General features: G+C 42.3%; 1 long non-coding RNA gene across 1 annotated transcript; it reads left to right on the top strand.

The window, feature by feature from the left end:
* The first annotated feature begins 626 nt into the window (after nucleotides 1–626).
* Gm39156 lies at nucleotides 627–24944 on the top strand. Its single transcript, XR_870306.1, has 3 exons — nucleotides 627–713; nucleotides 2607–2710; nucleotides 24844–24944. It is a non-coding gene; the product is annotated as a predicted gene, 39156 (long non-coding RNA).
* The last annotated feature ends 852 nt before the right edge of the window (nucleotides 24945–25796 follow it).

Raw genomic sequence — 25796 nt, 5'->3', positions numbered from 1 at the left:
TAGTACCCACTATAAAGTTATAAGATCCAACTCTCAAGAATTTGTTAAGGGTTTATCACTTTATTCTTAGAACATCTGTGAAGCAAGTTTTGCATTTATATGACTTTTTTCAAATTATCTTCCACTAATTTTATTAAAAGGGCTAATCATTTCTTGGTAGAAAGATGGAAATGTCTGATGATGGAATTTTCAAATATTAGTTAAACCTTTTTGTTTAAATATGTGAAACAGATATTAAGTTGTCCTGATCCATTGTTGCACTGCTATTCTGTAGTTTAAATGTGAAATGTCACCCAGAGGTTCATATGTTTAAACACTTGGTATCCTACAATTTCTAGAAGGTTATAGGATCTTTAGGAGGTATGAGATTTAAAAATTTGGTCTCTATACCAACCCAGTCAGAAACTTTCAACTCCAAATTTATCCTGTCTACAAAAAAGTCAAGCACTGGGGATGGAGCAGTTACTGAGACAATGGCCAACCAATAACTGGCCCAACTTGAGACCCATCCCATGTCAAGCACCAGTGCTTAACACTATTAATGATACTCTGTTATGCTTGCAGACAGGAGCAAGTTGTCCTCTGAGAGGCTCCATCAGCAGCTGACTCAGACAGATACAGACACCCACAGCCAACAGTGGATGGAGCTTGGAGACTCTTATGGAAGAACAGTAGAAAGAATTGTGGCCCCAAAGGGGATAAGAACTTGACAGGTAGACCAACAGAGTCAACTAACCTGGACCCTTGGGGCTCTCAGAGACTGAAGCACCAACCAAAGAAATACATGGGCTGGACCTAGGCCTCCCTGCACAAAAGTAGTGGATAAGCAGCTTGGCCTTCATGTGGGTCCACAACAACTGGAGCAGGTCTATCCCAAAAGCTGTTACCTGTACTTGACATATGTTCCTGTAGCTGGGCTACCTTGTCTGGTCTCAGTGGGAGAGGAAGTGCCTAGCTTTGCAGAGATTTGAAGTGACAGGATGGAGGGATTCTTAGGGGGTTCCCATCTGCTCAGAGGAGAAGGGGAGGGGTGGATGGACAGAAGGATTGTGGGAGGGGGTGACTGGGATGGAGGCAGTGAGTGAGATAAGTAAACAAGTAAAAACAAAAACAAAAACAAAAACAAAACCAACTAACCAAACAAAAAACCCTTGGTCTCTAGTTAGTGTCATTATTCTGGAAGGTTATAGAACCTTTAGAAAGTGAGGCATTGCTAAAAGAAGAGTCACTGTAGCAAGACCTGAGGTAGCACTGTCCAGTGTCATGTCATGTTCACCCTCTACTTCATGACCATGGATATCATGTGACCCTGGGTATCATCCTTCTGCCCCAGGCCATGATGGGCTCTGTCTCTTTAAACTGCAAGCAAATAACACTTTCTCCCTTAAGTTTCCTCTTGTGAGGTCTTTAGGCCTAGGAACAAGACCTGACACAAGCAGATGCATTTTGGAACATTCTATTATGTCAGATGCTTTGTTAAATTTCTAACTATATAATTCCACTTTTCATCAGACCCCTGTGAACTAGGAGTGGCCACTGCATTTTACAGATGAGGAAATCTAGTTTCAAGAGAGGTTAACAATATTAATCAAGGTCAAATTATACTAAGTGTCTGAGCAAATCTTAAGCCTGGAGATGGCTGATGTCAGTGGCTGCACTCTTTCCAATAGAAGATGTTGCATCTCTAAGTTATAAATTTTATTACAAGTCTATGAGTCACCATATCAATGACAAAGGTGAAAGATTCTGTAATTTGGCTCTTTCTCCTTCTGAACCACGGCCAGCCTACATTTCTAAGCTTTGGTAGCGGTTATTTACAGCTTGGCAATTAAGTGCTGGCTGATACACTACACAAAGAGAAAATGAGCATACGGTTATCAGGTGTGAGTCACAAATTCTTTTACATAACTTCTTTTTCTTTTATATTTTCTTACCCATATTCCAGGGAATGACAATATTCAAAGTAGTCTTGGAAGTTGTACAAGCCGTGTGTAGATGATAGGACAGCATTTGCCCACCTTAGGTCTGAATGATCAAATGGAATAGCATTCTGTGTTGGCAGCATCTTTTGTAACAAGTAAGCTTTGTGTAGTGAGTTTACAAGTAAGCTTTGTATAGTGAGTTTTGGAATGTATAGGTGTACTGGCTAGTTTTGTGTCAACTTGACACAGCTGGAGTTATCACAGAGAAAGGAGCTTCAGTTGGGGAAATGCCTCCATGAGATCCAACTGTAAGGCATTTTCTCAATTAGTAACAAAAGGGAAAGGCCCATTGTGGTGTGGGTAGTGCCATCCCTGGGATGGTAGTCTTAGGTTCTATAAGAAAGCAAGCTGAGCAAACCATTAAGCCATTAAGTAACATCCCTCCATGGCCTCTGCATCAGCTCCTGCTTCCTGACCTGCTTGAGTTTCAGTCCTGACTTCCTTTGTTGATGAACAGCAATGTGGAAGTATAAGCTGAATAAACCCTTTCCTCCCCAACTTGCTTCTTGGTCATGATGTTTGTGCAGGAATAGAAACCCTGACTAAGACAATAGGTTAGAAAATTGTCTTAGTTTGTTTTTCTGTTGCTGTTTGTAAGGTACAAATGTTTGTTTTCTTCTCAAGGTTGTGCTGACAGAGAAGTCCAAGACAATGATGAGCCAGAGCCTCGTTTGGCCTCTCTATTCACTGTAGCATGACAGAGAGTGTTACGTGTTGAGACAGAGCAGGTATGCTAGTTTGGCTCATTCTTTTTTTTTTAAATAATAATTTTTAAAAGTTTTTTTAAATGATAATACAATGACATAATTTTCCCCTTCCTTTGCCTCTCTCCCACCCTTCCCATGTATTCTCTTATTCTCTCTCAAATTTCATAGCTTCTATTTTTGTTTTTGCACACACACATACATTTTATACATGTGTTTTTAGATGTTTATGTTTATACCCTTATATACATTGCCATGTATATGCTTTACACACACACACACACACACACAGACACACAGACAGAGACACACACAGATGCACACACATACATACACACACAGAGACACACAGACAGAGACACACACAGATGCACACACACACATACACACACAGAGACACACAGACAGAGACACACATACAGAGACACACACACACAGACACACACACAGACACACAGAAGCACACACACACATACACACACAGAGACACACAGACAGAGACACACATACAGAGACACACACACAGGCACACACACAGACAGAAACACACACAGACACATAGACACACAGACACACACAGACACACAGATGCACACACACATACACACACAGAGACACACATACGGGGCACACACACAGAGACACACACACAGACACACAGATAGACACACAGACACACAGACACACACAGACACAGACACACAGACACACAGACACACAGACACACAGACACACAGACACACACACACACACACACACACACACACACACACACACACACACACACACACACTCCTAAGTATATAAATACAAACTGCTCCATCTGAGTACTGTTCCTTGAAGGTGTAATTCCAGGGCTGAGCACTTGATATTGGATGACTGCCTGGTGTGCTCTCCCCTGGTGATGATGGCTGTTTCTCTAGCTCTCAGCTTTTCTTCCTTGCCTGTAGTTCTTTGTTTAGGCTTGAAGCCTCATGATCTTCCCTATTCCATGCTGCCATGTCTATGGCTGTTGGTATCATCTCTGGTCAGGTCTTGTCTAAGCAACTATGCTATTGAGACTTCATGGATGTAGTATCTCTGCCATTTCTAGGAGACAGTCACACAGCAACCTTCTCATTCCTCTGGCTCTTACAATCTTTCTGCTCCCTTATCCCTCACTCATCCACAATGATGCCTGAGCCTCACATGCAGGAATTGAATTGTGTTATCAGGTTGGACTAGAGACCACACAGCCTTTTTTCCTTTCATTTTGACTGGTTGTGGATGTCTGTAATGCCCTCTGTCCACTGCAAAGACACCCACCTGTAGTATCAGTTGTCTCCCAACTCCACTGCTTAAGCAGTGTCACATGCTTTATTATGTCACAGAAATTTATACCTCAGAAGTGATAGTAGCTGTTTGTTAAGGTGTGATTATGCTCACTGAAAGGTTTTGTATTCTAATTCATATGTTAATCATATTTGGAGAAAAAAGTCCTTTTGACAGGTAATTAGGATTAGATGAAGCTATAAAGTTGAAGCCCCCGTGACAGCATTAGTAACTTTATAAAAAGAAGCCTGAAGGACCTGAGGTGGGCCCCAAAGAAACCTCTTTTATGATGAGTGAGAACCACACTTATCTGTGTATATAGGAATACAGATTTATACTGTCATTCGGGATTATGTTGCTTAGTAAAGTGTTGGCTGTCGATTCTTCTTTAAGATCTATGACCCAGCCAGTTCCTGGTAACTGGCTAGATGTCAATCCCAGGCATCATTTCCATCTTGTTAAGAGAGCTGTTAGTTACCACTGAGGTATGGGTGCCACTTCTCCACCCTTAGTTGACATTCCATTATGGTCATTGTGTGTCCTAGGTGTCACAGCTGGATAGGACTCTGCCTGCCTCTCTTCTTTGGATGCTTGCATGGTCCAATGACAGCAAGTCTCAGGGAGAGAGTATTCAGGTCAGGGGCAACCATTTGGATAGAGCCGCTAACCTGAGGAAAATTGAACTCAGTCTTAGGCTAATTGAGTCCGTAGGTGCAGGATGCAAGGCTGGAAGGCAGCGTGTTGGGAGTGCATGTTGGCTGTTATTGGTTGTCCTTGGTAAGATACCATAAGACAGAGATGAGTTTAGGAAGAAAAGTGGCTGATTTGGAAATTAAGAGAAAAGGAAAGGGCAAAGTCCAGAGATCAAAGACTTAGGAGAGCTGAAAGGTTTTACTCTGTCAGTGAAAACAAATCAAGAATGTTGGGAATGATAAGATCTATTAAAATCCAGCCTCTGGTAAGAATTCTTTCAGTAGTGGAGATCATTTCCATATCTAAAACCTCACTAATGTGTTTGCCAAATGTATCTAAGTTGATATAAGTTCTGTTCCTTTAATGTTATAATAATCTGGTAGAATCTATGAAATTCCAATTTTGTGGGAATGTGTCAATTTATCAAGCAGACTCCTGCCTAAGTAGAGAAAACTAGAATTGTAGTTGGGCAACGATGAAGGTGATTCCTCACGACCCCCCCCCCCCCTTAAGTTAGTGATAGGTAAAGGGTACTTATTGCAAGAAAGGCATCAGGCTGTATCAACTGTAGCAAGACTCACTTAAGCTTCGCTGAAGCAGATACCATAAACTAAGTCTTAAAATATGAAGCAAAACATCGAAAACTGTTCAAAGAGAAACAGAAACTGTTATGGGACTTCAGAAGACAAAAGTAACTAGCTATGCACGTGTGTATGGTGCATTCTGTAGCTAAGAAAGCATTTGAATTAAACTGAGTTATATAGGTAGAGATGGGCAAAGGTATTATGAAAGAAACATGGATATGATCAGGATTGAAATGGCATCACTTGTGTCCCTAGTTTTGAAGAGACAGGTTGCGATGTGAGAGAACCGTCAAGCTCCAACAGCCTGGGAGTATGGTAGTGTAGCAGGCATGGGCACATGCATCAGGACAGCCTGGAGCGAGTGCAGTGGGTGTGGGCACATGGGACAGGACAGCCTGGGAGCTAATGTGAGGACTTTGATCAGTTGCAGGGCTTCTTTGAGTTAACAAGAAGTCAGATGTCCCATTCGGACATACAGAAACCTGCTTCCCAAGGTCTCTGGGGAGTGATGATGTTAGGCTTTTGTTAATCCACTAGCAATCCTCTGTTTAGCCCATCAGAGTCTAGTCTGAGCTAAGCCCAGATTGTCATTTGGGACATTGTGTGAACAGAACTGCCATCTCAGGGGCCCATTTTGGCTCTAACACTAACAACAACAAGAAAGGAAGTGAAGCTAAGAAGTTATACAGAACGAGTTTGTAACCAGCCCCTAGACCTTAGCACAAGTGATATCATGATGGAAATACCATTCAGGCCTTGGAGCCCAGCACACAGGCAGCAACACATGCCAAAAACAAGAACAATGACCTAATCCATCAAAGTCCAAAGTTCTGGCAAGTCCCTAAATGTACTAACCTTGGCTTCTGGCTTTGTAGTTCTGCTTCTGGCTAACTGTTCCTGCTAACTCGAGGGGTGTCAACCCAGGATGTGGTTTTTATTCTTAAAAATCCCACCCCAACAGGAGAGTCTCTGAAGTTAGGTTTGCGTTGCTTTGTATGGTTTTTAATTTCTGACTTCCTGTCTACTAATGGATCAATACATTTTATGCTACCATTGGAGTATAAAATAAGTAAGAAGTAGATGAGTTTGTTAAGGTATTTATAAATTTAATTTGGTATGGACTTCAAAAATTAACAACAAGAATAGCAATGAAAAACAATAAAAAAGAGGAAAAGAGGAGCAAATTTCTTTTGTTTACAAACCAAACCAAACCAAACAAAACCAAACAAAACAAAATAAACCCAAAAAACCAAAAAACCATCCCAAGGAAGGTCCCAAGGAAGGATTTGGAATGTACTTAGGCCTTGAACACCTAGTGTAGTTGCCATCCAGTTAATAAAGACTTTCTATTGGATTTGAGCCAATAGGTATAGGTATAGGTATAGGTATAGGTATAGGTATAGGTATAGGTATAGGTATAGGTATAGGTATAGGTATAGGTATAGGTATAGATATATCCCTGCATACACCAACATTCTTCCCATTTCAAGGAAGAATTAAACAACCAAGTCACATAGATGTTACTTGCAAGTTGGCTTGGAAATGTAGTTTGCAGAGAAAGAATACTGGGACCATCACTTCCTGCTCTGTGTTAAAGGATAGAACTGCATTGGTAGCTTGAAATTGGCCACCCTGCCAACAGTTAACTGCATGGAAATTGGAAAACACTACAGATCAGGGTTGCTCAAACCTGTGGTCAATGGTGTTTAAATTTGCCAGCACACTCTGATTTCTACAGCCCAGTAGATGCATCTCCAGCTTAACTCTATTACATTGGATGATGTAGAGAAACCACCAACATAATAAAACAATTGCATCATATCTCAGACTGTCCTTGACACTTTGTAATACACGTCTCCGCCCATTATCATATCTCTGTCAGTATAGAATTGTTTGAGTGGTTAGAATTTTATATAAGTTGAACCATAGTATGTGTACACCTTTGGCATGATTTCTGTAACTCAGGGCAATGATTTTGTGGTTTTTCAATCTATTGCACTTATCACTCTTTCTTAAAAAATTGTTTAGTAGCCTCCTACTGTACATACACATTATAGTTTACAGAAACAGTCACTTGATGACAGCAACGGTTGCTGGTGTATTGTTTTCAGCTTTTAGTCAACAATAATAAAACTACTCTGAACACCCTGGAACAAATATTACAGTAGAAGAATTATGCTTGAGAGCTAACAAAGTACTCTCCAAAGTATCAATTTCTCTATTTTTCTTTGCAGTGTACAAAGGTTTTGGTGTTTTCTCAGCCCTGCCCCTACTTACTTTACTGGTCCATTTTTTTTAATTAGAAGAATATCTATTTTCTCTGTTCCTTTTGTCTCATTATTTTTCCTATACCCCTGCTTTCTTTTCTTTTCTTTATTTTTTTCCATAATCTATTTTTGGGGGCGGGGGAAGAGTGCTCAAGGAATTTTGCCCTTTATCCTGATTTTTCTATTAATTTGTCTGCCTGTGGTAATATCAAATCCAGATTTAAGCTCTTCTAGTAGATGGCTGATTTTCTATCATTTTAGATAACGCCCTGCGGGCCATAACTTGGTTTACAATCTGATTCAATTAAAATTTGTGTTGGGATACGTGTGTGTGGTTTTTGTTTGTTTGTTTGTTTATTTGGTTTGTTTTGTTGTTTCAGTTTTCTTCCCTTGCTGGGGATGGAGCTCCACACTGGGTTATGCTATCACTGAGCTAAGTCTCCATTTTTTTCCCCCATTGGGATGACTTTTTGAGGCCAGATCTGGAAGTATGCTGTTTTCCTAGTGGCTTTGCATTAGCTGCAAGTCTTTTGGTAATGTCTGTCAAACTAAGCTTCGTTTTCTGCCCTCATGCAGATTTTTGTCTTCTCTGAATTGTTTACTACTAAAATTTCTTCTGATTTTGAGAGTTCTGCTAGGCATTTCCCTTTCAATAAAGTGAGCCACAGAGGAGGCAGCATTCAAGATCTCTGTTCCTGGAGATTGTCCTTCCAAGCTGTTGCTGAGATGGGACTGGGGAATAGAGAACCATCTTTCTGGAGAGACACCCATGCCTTAAGAGTGCCCATAAGGGAGGGAGCCTCTGGTCTGTATTGCTTGCTTCTTCCCTATGAAAGATCAAGGCTGAGAGTGACCAGGGACCAACTATTTCCAAATTTCCATCTCTGTGAGTATGAGCTAGAGATGGGTAAAGGGAGGGAGCCCCTGGCTTCTTTAGTGTACTCTCTGGAAGTTTAAGCAGTATAACTCAGGGCAGGAGATGATGGGAAGGAAGCTGATGGCCTCTCCTCCCAGGGACATTGGGCTCCTTTGCTGAGCACCCAGGGAGAATAGATCTTTGTCCTTTTGGCTATAGTTGCCCCAATAAACTTTATTAAGCTAAAGTAGAGCACAGGGAATGATGGAGTGAGCCCAGGTTCAAGTGCCTCAGACTCTCATAGTTCTTACTAAGGCATGATAGAGTTTTAAAAGGATATATTTATGTGTCTATACACCACACACACACACACACACACACACACACACACACACACACCCCACACAGATATGTAAACACATATACATACACACACTCACACACTTAAGTTATCAGTATCTCTCCAGAAGGGTAGATCTCTGTTCCCCAGTCTCCCCCCCCCCCCACACACACCCACACACCCACATGAAACATGCTCCTTTACGCTCTTAGGATAATTTTCAAAGAGTTTACACATGTATTTAAGAGTGGACTTTCCCACTTACAGCTCGCTGGTGCCCACCCGTGGGTTCCATACATCACCATTCCAGATGTGAAACACTCAATAAGCTTCTTCTCAAAATTGACCCCACACATCCTTGACTGTGCTCAGCCAATCGAGGATGACAATAAAGAACTCATTTACAAGACACATTCATGTAGCACACAATGTAGTTGGGAATGCGAGTTGTTTGAGAATGAATGGAGACAGTGTCTCAGGAGAAAAGAAAGTCAGTGTGCAGCATGATTGTTAGGAAAACAGACACACAAGGCAGTGAAGGTAGAGACAGTGTGGGCCAGTGGGAGGAGCACTGACCTCACCACCATCAAACCTGGGTCCCAGTCTTGGTCCTCTCTTAATATGTGTGAGCTTCTTGGCAGATATAAAGAGGGGAAATAAAACATGAAAAGGCTTTTTGGGGCTATAGATAACTAGACAGCCACACCCCTACTGGCAAAACGGGCAAAGGACAGGGGATGGCTGTCAGAAACGGAAGAGAACCGGACTGCTGGTGAATTGTGGTCAAGTGCTTCCCTGCAGGAAGTTGAGATCTCTTCTTTCTCCTGCATTTTCAAACTCCAGAAAAAGAAAATAGGCACAGTCTTCCTGTCGCAAAGCAGACAAGGAACCAGGTCATGAATTGCCTTCATTGCTGTTGTCTTCTCCTGCTTTATAATTTCCCGTTGTCTCACATTGACTCAAGTCTGTAGAAGCTAGAGGACAAAGATAATCAGTTTATATGGTGCATGGAGGCCAGCTCCCCGCTCCACAGCTAGGGTAGAGGAATGTGATGAATGGACAGATTTGGAAGGTGGTAGAAATGTCGTGAGCAACCACTGACTAGTGATGTGACCTTCTGCCAATTGCTTTCTTGTACACTCATTCTCCCTAGCTATATTAACTATAAAATATTAAGGTGATATAAAGCAAGAGGCAAAGTTAAGGATGTAAATAAAATTTTCAATACTGTTCTTCAAGCACTTAAAACATCTACAGGTGTTGGCCCGACTATTACCATAAGAAGCATAGCGTTAGTGATACTTTGGAATTCACAGTCTCTGTCCAGTAGTGCTACATGGAAGCTTTGCTCCTGAACTCACTGCTTCTGGAGCAGGATGATGTCTGTAAGCCTATATCAGCTACTTAGGTATAAATAATTCCTTTTTGAAGCTTTATGTGTAAAAAAGAAGGGACATGGTGCATTTATGGATAATTTGGAAAGACACTTTTAAAATATGCTAACTGTCTAGAAGCACATACATAGCTGGATTGTTCCACTTAATATGCACCTCCAGGGGTCCTGACAGCTGCCACCCTCTCACGTCTTGTAGTTGCTTCTAAGGCAGCCCAGTGCACTTGTCGTCATGGTGACATTCTGAATGGGGAGGGGACGACTGAAGGAACGGATACAGATGATAGTGTCTTTACCAATGAAGCATATGACGACTTCATACAACAGGGACCTCTTAGGATTGTATGGCTAAGTAATTTATATAGTGTTTAATTCTTATCATTCTGATAGATCATCTATCTCTGCAAATAACATTTCTGAATTCCAGGAACAAATTGAGTTAAGTCCACTTTGAATTGTATTTGAATAGTTGTTGTCTGGGTGGAGCTGCCTGGAGAGATAGCAGCAGCAGGGTATGGACGCGCATTTGAATGCTTTCAGTGTGAGGTTGGCAGTCCTGAGATACCCAGGCTTTTAGCCTGAGAAGACCCAGATCACTCTGACTCTCCACCAAGCAGACAGCCATTGCTGGACTACCCAGCCTCTACTGGGTATTGTTCTTTTGTGTTTGTGGCCCTTGAGATCTATTCCTCTAATGATTTATAAAAAATATATGGAGATGTTGTGAATTACAATCATACTGATTTTCTTCAGAACACTAGATATTATGATCCCTACATAGATGTGTTTCAGTAGCTATTAATACATTATCCCACTCCTAGGGTATAAATTCAAAAGAAATTATGTTAGTATATTAATTCCATGTTTATGTGTGTTGCTGTATTATTCATACTAGCTAAGGTGTTGAATCAATCTTGGTGCTCATCAGTGGACACATAGGAAGAAGTGATCTGTCTATCTATCTATCTATCTATCTATCTATCTATCTATCTATCTATCTAATAATGGAATATTATTTAGTCATCAAAAGAATGATATCCTATTATTTGAAGTAAAGTGATTGGAACCTGTCTTAGTTAGGGTTTTACTGCTGTGTACAGACACCATGACCAAGGCAACTGTTATAAGGACAACATTTAATTGGGGCTGGCTTACAGGTTTAGAGGTTCAGTCCATTATTATCAAGGTAGGAACATGGCCGAATCCAGGCAGCCATGGTGCAGGAGGAGCTGAGAGTTCTACATCTTTGTTTGGAGGCTGCTAGCAGAATACTGGCTCCCAGGCAGTTAGGATAGGGGTCTTAAAGCCCACACCCACAGTGACACACCTACTCCAACAGGGCCACACCTTCTAATAGAGTCATTACTTGGGCCAAGCATATTCAAACCATAACAGAACCTAAGGATATCATGGTAAGTGAGGTAAGTCAGACCCTGTGGCACAGACCTGTAATCCCAGCTACTTGGAGAGCTGAGGCAGATGCATTCCAAGTTTAAGTCCAGAAGTAGAAGACAGTGAGTTGCTCGTTAGCTTGGGCAGCTTAGCGAGACCGTGACTCAAAATTAAATGGGTAAGTAGATTGTGATGTAGATCAATGGTAAATTTGGTACTGTTAGCTATGCCTTGACTTTTTCCAACTTAATATTTTTATTGAGTTGTTGGTAATTTCATATCATGTACACCATCACACCCACTTCCCAGGCCTCCCTGTCCTACCAACATCTCTTCCCCAAATAAAAATAAACAAAGTCCAGTTAGTGTTATCTATATACTCACTGGAGCATGGTAAAACTCTCAATGACCTGCCCCTTTAAATAGAACTGTGTCATTCCCCTTCCTCACCCGTACCAGAGCCTAACTAACCTAGCATCATTGTCACACTTTTAAGAGATTTCCTGATGTCTTCCTTGTTTAGGCTGTTACTTTGGTGGTGATGGTGGTGGGGGGTTGGATGTGGGTAAGGCTTGTCATAGAAGCCTTCTATGCCTTCTTTTCAAACCATGTATCTGTAGTCACTGATATCACTGCAAAAGTAGCTTTCTTGCTCTTTGTAGTTAGCAGGAACATGAATCAATCATTTCCATACCCGTTTTGCCAACAGACAGCACAGGCCATGAACCCAACCCCAGCTGCAATAGGTTCTGTGACCCAGACAAGGCCGTTGGAGACAGCCTGGCCCAGATCATGGTCTCAGGTGGCAGCAGAGGCCATTCAGATCAGTATGGCCTCAAGTGGCAGCATAGCCCTTGGGTATCAACATGGTTTCAGGTGACAGCACAGAATGCAGGTGTCCTCACAGCCTTGGCTGGTAATACAGGCCACAGACATCAACACAGACGCTATCTGTGGTATGACCTCAGCCCTGGACATGCCTTCGGCTCGAGCACAGCGTGGATACCATCAAGGTCTCAGGTGGCGGTGCAGGCTACTCTCATCAGCCTGGTGTTCATTGCCCTTGAGTCTCTGGTTCTGCCTCTTTCCAGTGTGCATGTTGCTCTGTGTTTCTATCTGTCAATCTCCCTATCACATATTTGTCCATCATAGTGGTACCCTCTATCCATGTCAGGAAGGTAGGCTGGCCCGCAATGCAAAGGCGGAATGCCCTGGCTCCTGTTTGAATCCATAAAAATTTCCAGTCCATTTGGTTGACCAAAGATATAAAACATTGCTCAGGTATAAGTGATGGTGAAACTCCCTAATTTGTATCATTAATATGTGTTAGTAGTTATAAAAAAAAATCATTGCTTAAAGTGAGAAGGTGGGTAGACCACTGAGTTGGGGGGCAGCCACGAGATGATCTTGTGATTTTGAATGAAGACAATGATTTTTTAAAAAAAGAGACAGGGTCTCACTGTATAGCCTTGACTAGCTTGGAACTTGGTATATAAATATGGTTAGTCTTTAACTGACAGATCTGCCTGCCTCTGTCTCCTGAACACTGGGATTAAAGCTATATACTACTACATACAACCCAATTTTGAATAATTTTAAAAACCTTCTTTAGAAGTCATTTCCTAATTTAAAAACGTTTGTTACTTCCACAGGCTCCTTAATAATTCATTATTTCTCTCACAAAGTTAAACATGATATTCTCTATATTTTATCTTACATTAGAATTAAGGATTTTAAATTATACAGAGATTGCACAAGAAGAACTGAGGTCTTTACCTCCAGACAGAAATATAAATTCAATGTATTTACTTAAAAAGACGTTGAATTTCACAGTGCCAGCTCCCAGGAATAGGCTCATCATTCAGTGTCAAGTGAGCAAACTCCGTGTTAGGAAGGAAACCAGCCCCCCCACAAACTCGCTGATTGTCCTGATACATCTTGCCTCTTGACATTATCAAAAAACCTTTTTAAAACTCTAGACTCTGAACATGAGAGCTGTGTTTTTTTAGATTTAGCTAAGGAAGTAAACATTGAAGCCATACAGTTATTTCTCCCATCTAAGTCCTCAACATATCTGAAAAACAGTTGGTCGCAAGTTTCTATTCCCAACTTTCTAGATATTTGTGTTTCTAGAAAACGTCCTCTGTGAGTACTGCTCTTATTACTCTGGGTTTTATTTTATCTAGAAGTCTCTTGCTTTGGAACACTGACAGAATCAGGGATTATTCTGGTTTTTTGGACCGTGATTCACTTTAACACATCACTGAGTATGACAAAATAAGAATTACTGCAAGGTTGAGTTCCCCAGAATCCCGCTGGGATGAAGGAGCCATGAGTTAATGATGCTGGGGAGCATCCCTGAGCAAACTGAGATCTGCCAAGCTGAGCACTGTTGAGCAGGCTGGGAGGGGAAGAGCTGAAGTGAGGCTCCCTAGCAAGCCAGCAAAGATGGCAATGGTAGTAGGCTTGGCTCAAACCATAGAGAATTTTGGAGACGAATGGAAGCCATACTTACTGTTAAAGACTCAGGAAATCAAGACCCCAGTTTCTGTTCAACCAGTGGGTTGCTTTTCTATTTTGACTTCAGGATCTCAATAATTCTTAATTAAATTCTAAGATGGAAAAAAAACCTCTCATAAGATTAAATTCAATTGATATAATTCAGTTTCTTTCAATTAACTTTTGTGTTTTATTTTTAAAGATATCAGTCCCTATGCTATAAGATATGTAAGGTTCATACCGAGTACTCATGAATTGAGTCAGTTGATGGAACAACGAATTGTTGCCTTTCTTTAGGTGGTACACACAGTCTACTCTGGTGCAACAATTTCATATCAAAGATGGTTGCCATTATAGCAGCTGTCAACAATTGACAAGCTCAGCCTCACTGGGACTTCCAAAGTTTTTCCTTCAATTAACACTTCGCCATGACCAGTTACAGGTGATCACTTGGTTAGTTGCACTGTCCCTGCATGCCACAAGTTAGTGACATGCTATTTGGCTTTGATGAGTAACTTAGTGCCAAGTTCAAGTTTAAGAGAATGACCAAATTAGTAGTCACGTCTCATCTTTAGAAATCTGTGTCCTGGGATTATATCAGTCATGGTCTCACTGAGGCAAAGAAAATACATAGCAATAGGAAAAGGGAAGGCTCCTACAGATCTTTGAGGAACAATGACCCTCCCCTCCCCAAGGCTACCCTGGCATAATTTTGGTTGCCTCTGGTTATCTACGGTTTGAAACATTAAATGGACGACTCTAGAAATAAATTATAAGCTTTAAGTTGTAGGCTGCTTTGAGTGTCATGATAGAATCAGATCTCTTGGTGTAGCTGGTCTGGGCTGTGGATTATTCTTTCGGTCATGGCTGACACCTTTCTGTGCCAGTCTCTTCAGTTTGCTTAGGAGCCACTATTACCAGATCTACCATGAAAGAGTTATAGAGAACACACTCAAACACCTGTGTTAGCTAGTTTTCTCATCATCACTGGGACAAAATGTCTGAGAAGAATCATCTTTTGTTTGTTTGTTTTTTGTTTGTTTTTCTTTTTTGGCTCACAATTCAGAGAAATGAAGCACATGAGGGAGTGACTTGCTTAGTGGTAGCAAGCAGGAGTCAGGGTGGACTGGAGATTTGTAGCCTACTAACGTATTATCTTCTTCCAAGGGCATTATCTCCTGCTCCTGAAAATAAAATACAACGTGGGCAGTTCTCATAAACCTCAAATGAGATAACATATTACAGACACTTTGCAAAGGCAACGGCATCACCCTCCAAGCGTAAGAGGTTGTAGTAACATGAACATCATTGACACCCCAGGGTGGCAGTCAGCTCGTTCCATTTTTTTTCCCCTTTGCTGGTATTGTGGCTGGGAGGGAGTTTGACAGCTATTCAGGTAAGAGATGAGGATTTGTATTCCTGAAGGATGCTGCCCGCAAATTGACAATCATTCAAATTAACCTGTGACGTTAATTGCTGTGTCTGACACCATGCCTTTCGGCTTGGGCGGTTATGTTCTTGACCAGATCAGGTCTTCCTTTTATTAGTTTCTGAGTCACAGGGCAGGCGTGGGTTTGGTACTGTGAATGCTAAGTTGGAATCAAGAAGCTGGCATTGCTCCTGGCCTTGAGAAAAAAAAAAAACCTCTTTTGGCATATCTAATTTTGATATGCTATGAGGGAAGGAACCCTGTTTCTGCTCAGGGTGCAGGCAGTCTTTGAAGTCCTCGGACTTGGGGTCTGCTGTGACCTGTTCCCTTTTCATCGCTGATGTTCTGGCTTCCAGGGTTTGGAGACTATGTCAGATCTTCGCCATTTCTTGTGCCCCCTCCTCTGCCCTGCCCCCTCAGACCTCATTGCCTCTCACAGGAGGATTGCATCATCCTGACCACAGACTGGCTGGAGCTTTGGGTACCCTGTAGCTGCTAATGCCCTTTCCAGTCAGTTCCTTCAACCGAGGAGGATAGTGACAGATTGCTGGCCGAGACCGCCAAAATGCCTGTTGCCTAACGATTGCTATAAATTCTGACAATAATAGCAATCATAAATAACATAAAACACTAGTGTGGAAGCAGAAATCACCCAGGCTGTTCTGACTTCTATTTGGAGAATTAAAAAAAAAATACAGAGAGCAGACTTACAAGAATTTGGGGCCATGTGGTCCCATGTGACACAAAGACTTGATAAGTAGTGATGAGTAAGGTGTTTCTTGAAGGGCAGGCAGACAGAAAGACAAAGGAAGTCACCTACCAGAAATGAGAAGTGGGGAATGTTACACAGCCATGGAGGTTGTAGCTTTATTACAATGGTGTAGCATAAAGCATATGTCCTGTGAACACAAAAACACACACAGACACATAAACACACAGATACACAGACATACATACACACAGACACACATACACACAGACACACATACACAGAGACACACAGACAGACAGAGACATACAGACACACATGCACAGACACACACAGGTACACACAAACATAGATACAGACACAGGCACACACACACGTAGATACAGACACAGGCACACACACACACACACACACACACACACACACACACACACAAATTATTCCTATTCAACTCCCTGTTATGATCTTTCAAGTGTTAAGCACTGGGGACGTCTCCATGAGTTACCTTTAGCTGAAGATGTTTGTCATTCATTGTACTATTCTCTCGATAAAAGGTGGTATTTTGAGATACTTCCCATTCATATTGTAATTTTTAGTAACTTGGAAACTACAGGGACATTGAATATATTTTAATTTTAAATTCTAAATAGATGGTCATTGTGTTGAAAGAGTTAAGCCGTTCCCAACTCCCATTCACATCTGGTTGTTTCAGAAGCAAAGTTTGTTGATCACAAAGAACAATTTGTATGCTTTGTGTCTATAGTCTACTTAAATTCAAAAAGCAAAACCATAAGTGTACTGACTAACTTTTTGTCTAGATAACATTCTATAATAGGGAAAAGTAGCTACAGGTGTCCGAAGTTCTACATTTGCCCTGTGGAGATGACATCTGGGCTCCTGATTGCGAACAACAGAAACTTCCCTGCATCCAGTTGGGTGCCTGTATATCATCATAGGGTCTGCATCCAGACGGATGTTCTCATATCATTATACAGGGGCCTGTATTTACAGTGGTTGCTTCGCATTAGATTCTGAATTTCTGATGTATTGATCACTCACTTAAACTGTCATCATTGGGGGAGAGAGAGACAAAGAGACAGAGAGACAGAGGAAGAAGAGGAAAAGGAGAAGGAGAGGGAAAAAGAAGAGAGAAAAGGATAGGAGAGCATGTTAAGTAATTGAAACCTGTGTTTTCATCTACCTAGAATGCTAGGGAAACAAAAATAAAAGGATCCATCCTAAGTAAAAACACACACACACACACACACACACACACACACACACACACACACACACACAAACAAAAAAAGACAAAAAACAAACAAAAAACCCCAACCTTCCATTGAAGTTCCAAACAGAATAACTGCTTCTCTTTTGCATGTTAATAGAAATGGGGATTTATGTCCTGTGATATGATAATCAGTCTCAACTTCATTTTTGTTGTCCTAGCAGCTGTGTATAGGGGCTGGGCCTGTCATTGCTGTCATTGTGGTGATGTCATTGCTGGCAAACTCCACTCTGATGTGCTCTGAATGATCTAGTTGTTCTCTAAGCCTGCACTTACCCTGAGGCGTGAACAGTGAGTGGTCCAGCGCCCCATCTCTCTGTCAGCATCTTCCTCAGCCATGGAAAGTTAGATTCTCAGTCTCTTCTTCATCTCGTCCTGATTCTATTTTTCTGGAGGTCCAGTGAGAAGTGAAGGAGAAAGGGAAGGAAGCAGGAGAAAGGAGGAAAGGGGATCTTTCAAGTATAGATGAGGAGGAAGGTTACTGTAGAATCTTACATACTCTCAGGTGACATACTTGAGACAGTGTCATGGTTTGAGTGTGATGTGATTAGCTTTTGTTAAAATTCATCATGAAGTTTGATTCCTGGAGGAATGTTAGTGAGATTTGGTGGCACTTCACCTTCATGAAGGTATCTAGGTGGATCTTGCGTGGATCACCTAAGTATAATTAGGACCAATTCTTAAAGAGACAGTACGGCCCTTCATCATCCCCTCTTGGGTATGACCTCATTGTCTAAGTTTGACAATGGTTCTGCTTTTCCACTGTGGATTATAGCTCATAAGACATGTGACAGAGATGGCTCTCTGCTCTTGCCCCTGCCAGTCACCAGGACCATGGGATTAAAGGAACTCTTTTCCTTGTTACCCAATCTTAGACATTTGTTACGGTGACAGAAAATGAAGGGAGAAGACCAATGTCAACATCTGACTGGCTCTTGGGTCCCAGGCTGTGTTCCAGAGCAGGGATGTAAGCTCTAGGCTTAGTCACAGGGAACTCAAGAACTTCTCAGCACCTGGTATCTTACAGGTCCACTGGGTATGGTTAACTGGGTAGTTCCATACTCCCCTATCCTTAACAGTCTGAGAACCAAGCTGGGAAACAATCCCAAGAACTTCAGGTGAAGAAATGACTGCATGAGGTAGACAAGAGTTGATCCAGGTATATAGTGAAAAGTTACTGCTGTGGGCAGCTAGAGCTCAGAACCCTTAATGGACACGCAGGTCCTATAAGGAGACATCAAAGAGAGAGATACTCATTCTCCCTTGGGTAAATGGTGTCATCTCATATTTATGGTTATAACTGGTCATAGGTAAGGTCTCTTGGTGCCAGATAAAGGACATGAAAGACACAGAAGCCACACAGAGGTGGAAGACTGCCTAAAGCCCAGGGACTTGGTGCTTATACCTGCCAGTACAGTTATCTGGGTCAACGGATATGGCCAAAGACACCAGCAGAGGCTGCCACATCCTAGCATTTCAAATGGCGTCAGGCACTTGAAAGAGACTCAAGAAAATTAATTGAATCTGTTGGATATAAAAGCAAGTCATTGTAATCTAGACTAAGGCAGTTTACAACTAGGACAGACTTCTTAGGTTGGAGGGTTTGTCAAGGAGAAAAAACAGAGAGAAATCTCAGAGAGAAGAAAAGAGTGTGGGAACAGAAAACCAATCTCTGTAGGTTGGGAAAGACAGGTTCATTCAGAATATACTTGTCGAGGGCCTCTTGGGCACTGGGTGATGGTTTGAGCTGTAAAGAAATAAAGCAAAGAATAAACACTATGCTCTGTGCTCACCTGAGGGTTGTATTCAAGTGGGAGGGAGGAAAATGATTATTAAGAGAAATGTTTCATTCATATCTAGGCAGAAAACTTTAGCAGAAGTGGGGGTTTTGGGAGGAGGCACTGAGGCAGGGGATAGAGGCACACTCAGAAGGTGACTGAGTGGGGTCAGGGGTCAGGGGTCAGGGATCAGGGATCAGGGGTCAGGGCCTTGAAGATAGCTAGGGGGAAGAGTCCCAGGTGCAGAAAGAGCAGGTGTGAGGAACACGACTGGCATGTTTGCCAGCTGCTGCGGGGCACTATGAAGAGTAAGAGTCCAGGGCCGTGAGTCAGAAGAACACCGCAATACACATTAGGCACACCACGGGAGGGCCAACCCCACAGCTCCTGGCAGATCCTCCCCATTTTTAAGACAGGAAAGACAAGTAATTTTATCCATGTTCTTAGACCTTCAAGTAGTCTTGTATACATATTTCTCATTTATGTGCATAGAACTGCTCATTAATTGCCCGTTAAATGGCTAGCTACTGTTTTTCTATATTTAATTTTTATTTACTCTGATAAAATAAAATTATCCTTTGAGATACTGACAGCAGAATTACAGTGATAACTCCTTCTGTTTTAGGGTTTACTGTGTCAAGGAAGGGTGCATATATTAACTGCAACCATGCATTCTGAAGCCGGGAAATATACCAAACCATCATTCAATTGATAGGCTTATTTCACCCTTAGAAACCACAGCTTGCCCTAGTGGGATCCCACTGTAACGTCCAGTGTGATGCCTTCGATCAAAAAGCACTGTCTGTAAACCCTGCAGGGTTTAGTTAGGCCTCCCCCACCCCCCTTTAAAACTTTTTATTACTTCTGTGAGAATTTCCTGAAGAAGATGTTTTCACTCTGCATGAGACAGGAAGCCACTGGAGGGACTTCTAGCAAAGATGTAATGAGATTTGAAAACATCAGAAATCACTGGACCTTACAGAAAAATGGGAAGTGCTAAAGAGAACAAGGGGTCTGGGGGAAATTTAGGCATAATCACTCCTGCTAACGTCTCTATTCAGTTTTACTTTATGGGGAGGTGTTTTTGTTTTTGTTTTTCAGGCAGAAAGACAAAAGAAATGCTTAACATTGTATTTGAATAGAGTTGAATAAATCTAGAGATTATTCAGAGAGAGAGAGGAAGAGAGGAGGGGGAGAGGGAGGGGAGAGGAGAGAGGGAGAGGGAGAAACAGAGAGGGAGAGGAAGATGAGAAGTGGAGAGGGAGAGGGAGAGAGAGAAGGAGGGGCAGGGGGAAAGGGAGAGGGGGAGGGAGAAAGAGAATGTCTGTAAAATTAGCTCTTGGAATTTTTCTGACTCTCCTTGATTCCTGCCATGTTTTGGCACTGTGCCATCATATATCTTGGCTAGGCTATTTCCAATTCATAGGGGATAGTTTAACTGACACAGCGTGAGGCAATCTTTAGGGAAGTGGTGGCTTTGAAAACAGAGAAGCTTAGAAGAAGCAAGTGCTGGAGAGAGGACCCAGAGATGCCTCCAACCCTGACCTGCATCAGCTCCAGACAGTTTAGTTTTTTTTGTTTTGTTTTGTTTTGTTTTTGCTCCCAGTTCCTGTAAACTCAGAATTCAAAGTCCTGGCAGGAAATGTCAGCCTCTGGGCTCACTGGAGTACCTATGGTCTAGAGCAGAGGTTTTCAACCTGTGGTTTATGACCCATTTGGGGTTGCATATCAATATCCTGGATATCAGATGTTTACATTATGATTCATAAGTGTAGCTAAATTACAGGTATCTAGTAGCAACAAAATAATTTTATGGTTGGGGATTATACAACATGAGGAACACTCCTCCATTGCTGGTGAGATTGTAAGCTGGTACAACCACTTTGGAAGTCAGTTTGGTGCTACCTCAGAAAATTGGACATAGTACTACCTGAGGACCCAGCTATACCACTCCTGGGCATATACCCAGAAGATGCTCCAACTGGTAAGAAGGACACATGCTCCACTATGTTCATAGCAGCTGTATTTATAATAGTCAGAAGCTGAACAGAACCCAGATGTCCCTCAACAGAGGAATGGATACAGAAAATGTGGTACATTTACACAATGGAGTACTACTCAGCTATTAAAAAGAATGAATTTATGAAATTCTTAGGCAAATGGATGGACCTAGAGGACATTATCTTGAATGAGGTAACTCAGTCACAAAAGACCACACATGGTATATACTCACTGATAAGTGGATATTAGGCAAAGAACATGTAATACTCACGATACAACTCATGGACCACATGAAGCTCAAGAAGAGGGAAGACAAAAGAGTGGATGCTTCAGTTCTATTTAGAAAGGGGAACAAAATCATCTAGGGAAGTAGAGGATAGGAGGGACTTAGGAGGAAGAGAAGAGGGGGAGGTGAAAAAGAGGAGAAGAATCAGGTATAGAAGGAGATGGAGGAGATGTACAGAGGGTCAGGAAATTGAACAGAGGTCTGTAGCAATGGGGAATGGGGAACTGGGAATAGCAACCAGAAAGTCCCAGATGCCAGGAAAGCAAGAGCCTTCCAGGACCCCACGGGGATGACATTAGCTGAAACACCCCACAGAGGGGAGGTAGAACCTGTTGAGACCATATCTAGAGGTTAGGCATGCCCTCTCCCCTTTATTGAAAGATGGAGCCTCCCACCCATCTCCAAAATTTTAATCCAGAATTGCTCCTGTATAAAGGAAATACAGGGACAAAGAAGGGAGCAGAGACTGAAGGAAAGGCCATCCAGAGACTTCCTCACCTAGGGATCCATCTCACATGCAGATATCAAATCCAGACACTTTTGCTGATGCCAAGAAGTGTTTGCTGACAGGAGCCTGATACAGCAGTCTCCTGAGAGGCTCTGCCAGATACTGACCATACAGATGTGGAGACTCACAGCCAACCATTGGACTGATCACAGGGACCCCAGTGGAGAAATTAGGGGATGGACTGAAGGAGCTGAAGGGGTCTTATCTAGTATCAATGGGAGGGGAGGCCCTTGGTCCTATGAAGGCTTGATGCCCTAGTGTAATGAGGAGGGAGAGGGTAGGTGGGTGCAGGAGCACCGTCATAGAAGCAGAGTAAGGGGGGATGGATTAGGGAGTTTGCAGAGGGGGAACTGGGAAAGGGGATAACATTTGAAATGTAAATAAAGAAAATATCCAATTAGAAAAAAAAAAAAGATAATCCCTCCATGTTAGTTAGTTTACATGTCTGTGACCAAAAGACATGATCGAAACAACTCAGGGATAGAAGCATATAATCTGCCTCGTAGGATTTAGTCAACATGGGGAGACATATTGAATAGCTCCATCCCTGTCTAAAGTAGAAGACTAAGGCTGTTCATAGGGTAGTGAGCCAGGAAGGAGAGAACAGTTGAAGCCACGGGCTCAGCCACACCCTTCAAAGGCTCCCCTTTAGAGGCCTCCTCCTGTAGAACAGGCTCCACTGTATGAAGGTCCAAGTCTCTCCAAATGTCATCTTTTGTTGGGAATGAGCCTCTTCGAAACGTGAGCCCGAGGAGACAGTTCACATCCACACAAGGTTCCCTTTAAGAAGAACCTGGACATTATCCTTGGAGAAATATGAAATGAATGTAGGGCAAGCTCAAACTGCAGATTGCCTCTAGTTTTTAATCTGTATCCAGTGGTCACTTGCCGTGTGTCATTAAAATTATAAAGTGATGGTAAAGAACACAGAAACTTGACTTTTTAAATTACATTCTCCACATTTCAGTTGCTCGGTAGCTACTCTGTACCAGGCAGCATGTATACACAACAGTTTTGCTGCCAAAGAAAGTTCTTTTGTACGGTGTTGTTCTGTGATATATTAGCTATAAACCGGCACTTACCTGTTATTTCAAACTAGACCTCAGTCTCATTGAATCAGAGTTGTGATCAGTGTAGATAGTATGTGTTGTTATTTGTACCTTGCACTTGTGGAAACTGAGGCTCAGTTGAACAAGTAACACTAACAATCACCCAGATAGTCCAGTATCACACAGTCTGAATTCCAGCCGAGGCCATTTGCTTTCCAATACAGACCCCTTCATGCAAATCCAAGCTTAGCTGCCCCCCCTGGCAGTGCAGTATCACTGTAAAACAACCAATTCGTTGTCTCAGTTTCAGCCCTTATAAATTCCCCATCAATGAAATAACTTTAGCAAATTATCTTTTATGGGATTTTTCAAGGCTTTTTTTTTTTTTTTGCCCAAGGGCACCATAACCCATGACATAAAATACCAAGATGTATTGACAGATAGAAAATTGTCTGTCATTGGCTGGAGCAGAAAACAAGGGAAGACATTCCTATATCGTGCCCTTCCAAAGCTGTCTACATATCAGAAGCAACCTTCCCTAGTGTACTGGGGCCTGTCTACTGGTGAGGATGCGTTTGCAGACTGAGGAAAGTGCAGCTTCCCAGGAAATCAAGTCAAGACAGAGCTTACAGATCCTATCATGTAACTCCAGTCTCTTAAAACATTTATTTATCTATAATTATTAATTTATTTGTGTGTGTATGTGTGTACGTGGGAGGAGTATCTAAATGCAAGTATGGTGGTCAGAGGACAGCTTGTGGGAACTGGTTCTCTTCCTCCCTGGTGAGGATTGAACTCACGTTGCCAGGATTGTGGCAAGGGTTCTTAACCCTCAGGGCCATCTTGCTGTCCCTAAACCACAGTCTTGATAACGAAATTATATAGAAGTTAGGTTTGTTGTAGCAGGCACTGTTGCCCGTGTCCTGGACTACTCTTGGGGGTTGTAGGTGAGGTAGTGCGGAGTCAGCAACATGGACTCTGGAGCAGGTAAGAAACAACACAGGGAGCTCATCTGAATGCTGCTGGAAGCTCCTTTAATACTCTACGCCCACGACTCATTGGCAGTTCCTGATTGGCTGGCATTGTCTGCACCAGCAATACTTGGTCTCTCAGGCAGTCTTCAGTTATGTTCTCATGCAGGAGATGCCTGCTTTTTTTGGCTGCCTGGCCCCTATTGTTTACATAGAGGTGGCCCCACTATTCCTGTTACAGGGCATGATAAAATTGGGCTAGTCTGAACACTGCGGGGATCGGGACTAGAGCAGAACTGGATTCCCATGAGCTGTGTGGATAAAATGATTTCAGTTACAAATGGAGACGAGCCCGAATCGCATCCTCCTTTCCAACTTCAAACACCCATCTATGAGGAGCAAGCCCCTCTAGTCGTGGCTCTGCCCAGTGGGTCTGAAGACATACCCATGTCTGCCGGTCCACAGCAGGCGAGTGCTGGTTCCAAGACCCTTGTCCTCAGTGGTAACTGGACGCGTCTTCATCTGGGATGGAGTTTGACTCAAATATCTCAGGAAGCCATTGAGAGCAGGCTTTTCATGCCGCCCCTCGCTTGTAAGCTTAAGGGTTTCCAGACAGTTCTAAGCATCTTGTAAGTAATGCATCTCCTGAAATGTAAGAAGGAGGAAACAGTTGTGTTCTGAATAGCCCCACAGGAGCCTCTGCATGCTGAGGAGCGTCCATTCCTCAGGCAACCCCCCCCCCACACACACACTGTGGATGTCATTTTGTAGTGACATGCTTGATGTCTTTCTGTTCTCTGCAGGTCTCCGTCTCACATCCTGTCCTGTGACCTAGTTGAGGCTGTGTCAAGCCTCCACTCTCATGAATTCTTTCTCATAAGACCAAGAGCACATGTAAGATTGAGAATCGACAAATGGGACCTCATAAAATTGCAAAGCTTCTGTAAGGCAAAGGACACTGTCAAAAAGACAAAAAGGCCACCAACAGATTGGAAAAAGATCTTTACCAATCCTAATCTTATAGGGGGCTAATATCCAATATATACAAATAACTCAAGAAGTTAGGCTCCAGAGAAACAAATAACCATATTAAAAATGGGGTACAGAGCTAAACAAAGAACCATTAACTAAGGAATACAGAATGGCTGAGGAGCACTTAAAAAAATGTTCAACATCCTTAGTCATCAGGGAAATGCAAATCAAAACAACCCTGAGATTCTATCTCACACCTGTCAGAATGGCTAAGATCAAAAACTCAGGTGACAGCAGATGCTGACTAGGATGTGGAGAAAGAGGAACACTTCTCCATTGCTGGTGGGATTGCAAGCTGGTACAACCACTCTGAAAATCAGTCTAGTGGTTCAACAGAAAATAAGACATAGTACTACCTGAGGACCCAGCAATACCACTCATGGGCATATACCCAGAAGATGCTCCAATATGTAATAAGGACACATGCTCCACTATGTTCATAGCAGCCTTATTTATAATAGCCAGAAGCTGGAAAGAACCCAGATGTCCCTTAACAAAGGAATGGATACAGAAAATGTGGTACATTTATACAATGGAGTACTACTCAGCTATTAAAAACAATGAATTTATGAAATTCTTAGGCAAATGGATGGATCTGGAGGATATTATCCTGGGTGAGGTGACCCAACCACAAAAGAACTCAAATAATATGTACTCACTGATAAGTGGATATTAGCCTAGAAGTTCAGAATGCCCAAGATACAATTCACAAACCACATGAAAC

The sequence above is a fragment of the Mus musculus genome, chromosome 8 (assembly GCF_000001635.26).
Source record: "Mus musculus strain C57BL/6J chromosome 8, GRCm38.p6 C57BL/6J".
In the NCBI taxonomy this organism is placed as follows: domain Eukaryota; kingdom Metazoa; phylum Chordata; class Mammalia; order Rodentia; family Muridae; genus Mus; species Mus musculus.
This window is presented reverse-complemented; position numbering and strand designations above follow the sequence as displayed.